Source organism: Piliocolobus tephrosceles, chromosome 7, assembly GCF_002776525.5.
Source record: "Piliocolobus tephrosceles isolate RC106 chromosome 7, ASM277652v3, whole genome shotgun sequence".
NCBI classification, from domain to species: domain Eukaryota; kingdom Metazoa; phylum Chordata; class Mammalia; order Primates; family Cercopithecidae; genus Piliocolobus; species Piliocolobus tephrosceles.
This window is the reverse complement of record NC_045440.1, coordinates 9059994-9066258: the sequence shown is the minus strand read 5'-3', so window position 1 is coordinate 9066258 and position 6265 is coordinate 9059994.

Sequence of the window (6265 nt, the reverse complement as noted above, 5' to 3'; positions counted from 1 at the left end):
TAATCAAACAATGAAGAACTTTTCTTCATGCTATTTAAAAAATATATCTCAATAGTCATCCAGTCTCCCATAAACCAATGAATTAGTTGATGCCCTTATGATATAGATTTATGTACATTTCTTAGTTTAAGTCAGTGCCTTTGAGTCTGTTTCTTCAAAAAGCTTGAGTAGAAAATGGTGCCATGTTTTAATACCACATAAAATCTTTCTGAAGATTAAGTGATTCCTATCTTTTCAATTTCGGTTTCCAGGGGGAATAAAAAATTTTGAGGTTGGTAAGCTTATGCAACAAGCAAAATGTCCTGCAGGCTAAAGCACCTCCAGGAATAACACAGGTGCTGAAGGATTCTGAGCTGTGAATGGGTGCTGGCCATCAGAGGAGAGCCATACTAACCCAGATGCAGGACAAATGATACAACTTCAAACTAGTTTATCTTACATGAAACCTTCTGATAACAAGTTCTGCGGTATTTGAATGACCTTATACACTTGTGAACAGTTTATCATATTTAATTTTATCCACCTAGCTGCTTCAAATTGGGTTCAAATTTGACATTTATCATTTTTGAAAAAGTAAATATAACTGATAATTTGTCATGACTAAGTCAATGAAATCTATACAAAGACAGCACTTAACACGATATTTATTTTCTTAAAAATGGTACAATGCTATTGTGATGGTACAATTCTCTAAAATAAGAGAAATTTACATCTTCATTTTATCTAAGGAAATAAAATAACTTCTTGAGAACATTGAAAAATAAAACTGCCTACCAAACTTTGTTTGCTACTATTACTTCCCAATTTCCACTATCTAAAAAAGTAAAGGATTACTATAAACATATTTTTATTGGTTGCCTACTATAGACAGTTGAAATTCATGCAGGTTTGGTTGTAACAATAATTTACTGTATCAACCCCAAAGATTTCATAATGTAACACATGTAACACAAATGGGGACCAAAAGTGCTTTATGCATGTGCATGCAGGAGTAAAATGGGCTTTTTAGGTATCTGTGTTAGTAAGGGTCTGATAGATAGATAGATAGATAGATAGATAGATAGATAGATAGATACAGACAGATGGCTGGCTGGCTGGCTGGATAGAGATAGATGGATAGATAGACAGATGGGTGAATAGATAATACATAAATACATGAATGGATGAATGAATGGATGGATAGGCAGATAGATAGATACATGCATAGATAGATGGATAGAGGGATGTATGGATGAATGAATGGATGGACAGATGGGTACATAGATGAGAGTATAGTTAGATACATAGATACATGGATGGATGGATAGACAAATTGATACACACATGGATAGATGGATAGATGGATGATACATAGGTGGATTGTTAGACACAAAGATACATGGATGGATGGATGGATGGATGGATGAATGGATAGATAAATAGATGGATAGAAAGATACATGGATAGATGGATAGAGATTGATTGATAGATAAATAATACACAGATGGGTGGATAGTTAGATGCATAGACAAATAGATACATCCGTGGATGGATGGATGGATGGATGGATGGATGGATGGATGGATGGATAGATAGATAGATAGATAGATACAAAGATAGATACAAAGATAGATACAGAGATGGATAGATGAATAGATAGATAGATACATGGATGGAGAAATAGAATGCATAGATGTGTAGATAGATACATAGATACATGGATGGATGAATAGACAAATAGATACATGGAGGCATAGATACACACATATATACATACATACATACATAGATGGATGAATGGACAGGTAGACGGATAGAAAGATGAATAGATAGATTCATGAGAAAGAGAGAGATTTTTAAGAAATTGGCTCCTGAGGTTTTGAGATTAAGTGTGAAATTTGCAGGGCAGGCCAGCAGGCTGAAAGGCCAGGGAAGAGTTGAAGTTGCAGTCTTGAATCTGAAAGCAAAGCTCCCTCTTCCTTGGGGCACCTCAGTCTTTTTGTCGTGAGGCCTTCAATGGATTGGATGAAGCCCACTCACCTTATGAGTTGTCACCTGCTTTACTCAAAGTCTACCAACTTCAGTGTTAATCGCTCCTAAGAAAGACCTTCGCTTCAACATCCAGGCTAGGGTTTGACCAAACAACTGGGTGCCAAGGCCCAGTCTAGTCAATACATGACATGGACCATTTCAATGTCTGAGTTAGAGGGCTGAGTTATTAAAGACAGTGCAACAAAAACGCAAGGAGGTAAGGTCAGTGTGTGGTTCCCTACTGTGTCCCCCTCACCCAAGAGAAAGGGAACTTCTGAGAATAATGGGCTTTAGTGATGTTTGCACAACTCTGCACATTTACTAAAAGCATATTGAGTTGTATCCTTACAATGGGCAAATTTTATGGTATATAAGTTATAACTTAATAAAGCAGCTATATATATGTATACATAATATAAGCATAGAGTTCTGTTACAACACTAGATTGAAGGTGGTATTACACTGTTTATATAATAAACTGGGGCTATTCAAGCCTTAGATAAAATGAGAAATGAACAGATATGGTGTAGGGGAAATAATGTGAGCATTGGTTAGAGTTCTGTATAGCATTAGTCAACCTTCCTCAGTGAAAGCCAGTTAACGTTAAATGTCTGACCCCTTAAATGGAAGTCAGACAAGCAATTAGACGTGCTTGGATGATCACATGGGTTGTTGTAAATCAGTTTTAGTGTAACCTGAGACTAGAAAATCAATACTTAAAGAGAAGGAGACATCAAGATGGCCCAATCTGCAGAAACAAAGGAGCATTTCACCTTGATGTCCTGGCATCCAGAAACAGAACTCAGCTGCCGGCTTTCAAGTATCCTGTTTGGTTTTCTACAACCTGAACACAATCTACTGTCTCGGCTTTTGTAGGATGCAAAGCCCCCATCGTCCCTTTCATCATCTGCAGGGAGGGCTGGTTAAACAGCTGCTTTGGCCTTCCTGGGTTGCAAAGCCCCCATCACCCTTTTACTGTCTGCAGGGAGGGCTGCCCAAACACCCTCTTGGGTAGCAAGTGATCGCACCCCCATGGACCAGCTCAGCAGGTTGGGCCCCCATGGAGAGCACCAAACCCACTACCAAGGAGGTATCCTCTCCTCTAAGCCTGAGGGGACTAAGAAATAGCAGGCACAACCAGAATCAGAAAATTGCATCCAGACTCCAGATCCCTTCTATAACACCTGTTTCTCTGCACTCACCAGCTTACCATTCCCTTCATTGCCATCAGAAAGGCGGGCAGTGCCCAGGGAGCTTCTGGGATCACACTGGCCATCTGCTTACTACACAACATTTAGATTGTTAAGAGAAGCTGCTAACAGCTCCATGTTCTCTTCTGAGTACAGCCACGAAAGGCACACCGTTTACTTGTGAAATCCGATAGATCAAACGCTTGATAGAAATTGTACCTAAAACCTGGTTGGTCTTTGCAAATCCCACCTTGCATAGCTTGGCTCCTGTACTGAATAAATATTATGGAGCTAAAAGAAGTTATCAATTAATAGCTTCAAGCTCTTCTAATTGCTTATAACTTTGATGATATTGCATTCATGCATTAAATATTTATTCTGTTTTAAATACATCCTCTTTAAAGTATACTGGGAGAGACATCAATTTTTATAGCAAGTGTTCAACTTGGAATCTTTAAATTGTGTGTGTGTGTTTCTGGGTATGTGTTTGCACGCATGAAAGAGAAACAGAGATTTACATAAATACATATCAGTCTGTCTCCTTCATAATTTTTAGGAAACATTTGTCTTTGCTTACTCATTCCCTAAACCTGCTCTCTTCATCCTGGTTATAAGGAAAAAGTAAGTAAAATAAAATACTACAATTGTTTGAATAACCTATGTCTGGATGTTACGGAAGCATTTAAGAGCAGCATTCATATTCATGAAGATAGAAAGGTGGTGAAGAAGAAAGAATACTCCTAGCATGGTTATCTTGCCTTAGAGATGGTTTGACAGAGTTTTCAGGGAAGAGAAGTGCTTTTAGGGCAGCTGCAGAGGTGTGTCATGTAGTAAAAGACTGAGATAGGAAAAGAGTATTGTGAAAAGTGTACTTTCAGTTATAAACGGAGTGCCCCTTTGGTAACTTTCATCTCCATGGCAATGAGACGACAAACCTCGGGTGTCACTCCAGACAATGAAGCCACTTCAATAGTGGTGTTTTCTAATTTTCACTATCGTCATAGAACACACATGAATGTGTAATACTTATGTCAGAAGCTGTGGTAAGCATTTTTCACAAATTATACAGTTCAGGTTTTATTATTTTTGTGATTTTGCAGATGAGCAGATGGAATGAGGATCATGAAGAGACATTTGTACATCCATGTTCATGGCAGTATTATTCACGATAACCAAGAGGTGGAAACAACTCAAGCTTCTCTCGGTGGATGAAGAAAGAAAATGTGGTATAAACACACAATGGAAAGTTATGCAACCTTAAAAAGGAGGGAAATCTGCCACTTGCTACAACACGGATGGACTTTGAAGACATTATGCCGAGTGAACTAAGCCAGTCACAAAAAGACAAATACTGTGTGATTCCACTTACAGGAGGTCCCTAGGGCCGTCAAACCTACAGAGACAGAATGTAGAACAGTGGTTGCCACGGACAGCGGGGAAGGGGTGGGAGTTATTGTTTAAATATTACATAGTTTCAGTTTTGCAAGATGAAAAAGTCCGGGAGATGGAGGGCAGTGATGGTTCCAGAACAATGTGAATGCACTAATGCTGCTGACTACATACTTACAATGGTTAAGATGGTTAAGAATTTTATGTTCTCCTGCACCGGAATTTGGTTAGACAGAAAGATGATTCATTTAGGTTATGGCTCACTTTGTGAAGACAGGGCAGATCAAAGTACTTGAAGGAACTCAGTATTTAGATGCTTGAGTAACTTATACTTGAAGATAAAATTAGGGCAGGAAGTTAGTTGGAAAGGCAACAAAGAACAATGCAAATTATTTACAAGACTTGGAAGATTTCCCTTGAGGCAAATGTGCTTTAAATATCTTCTCTACTTCAAAAGACAAAATTCTGTCAGTATTACTAGAGCCACTGATCACCCATAGTGTAAATCCAATAATACAGTTTTTCACTAGCTTGGGACTTCATCTTGCGTTCGCAGCTCTTGTAACTCTTACGAGAAAATATCTTCTGAGTTCTAAACCAATATACAAACATTCCACGGAAACCGACGGATACCTTGCCGTTACCTGAATGTGTCATCACCTGAAGTTTTTTTCGAACTGGTGACCTAGTTGTGTAAAACAAAATCCAGTGCTTTTCAAGTTAGCCTATTGCAATGTGGCCCTCCACCTGTGACTCAGTCATGTGCCACACGAATAATTAATAGGAGCTTTAAATATTTTATACTGAAGTCAGCCTATAGTTTATTTCTATTGCTGTATATTGAAATAATAAAATAATTAGATTTAAATATTTTTAGACTCCATAGGGTAAAAAGTTACAGATAATTAGGTAAAAGGTTAAAGATATTTTCATGCCAAATCTACCAAGTGAGTTCAACGTTCTCCGAATGAAACGCAACTTTAATTTACATTTAGAAACTGAAATAGAAGACATTGCAGTTCTAAAGAATTGTGCTCAGAGGCGAATGCTCTGATTTGGTTTTGATGGTGTAGACTAATTGCACCATATCCTTTTTCAAGGTAATTTAACTTAATTAATGCAAACTGAATTATAGGCCCTCCACCCTGGTTAAAGGACACTTTTCTTTGTATGTGACTGTCTTAGCCCATGTGGAAATTCCGCCCTTTTGAAAGTGCAGAGGTGAGGCTCATATCTGATTCTCCAGGTCTACCTTATTTTCTGTTATTGAAAATGGGTGCCCTGCCTTGCGTCGTGTGCTGGGAAAGACTCTGGTGAGCTGAGTGTGAAGCCCACCTCCTTCTCACAGCGACTCCCGCTCTCCCTTTATGAAGCTGAAAGTTCCAAATATAGAATGTCTACTTGTCTCTCTGCCAAGTGTTACTGGGAGTCGAAATTCATTTTCACAAGGAGAGGAAGGCGATCTCCCTTTTGTATTAGGTCCAAATACAATTCTCCAATTCAAAGCAGAGATGCAGCAGGATCTAAAGAGGGCATGAGTAATTGCCCACCTCACAATTCACTACGAGGGAAATCAAGGATAATGACGCAGTGCAAAATCAAAGGCATTTGTGTAACTTCTTGTGTGAATTTTACTGGCTCTGATCTATTTGGTGTTTGTTCAACTCCAATTATAT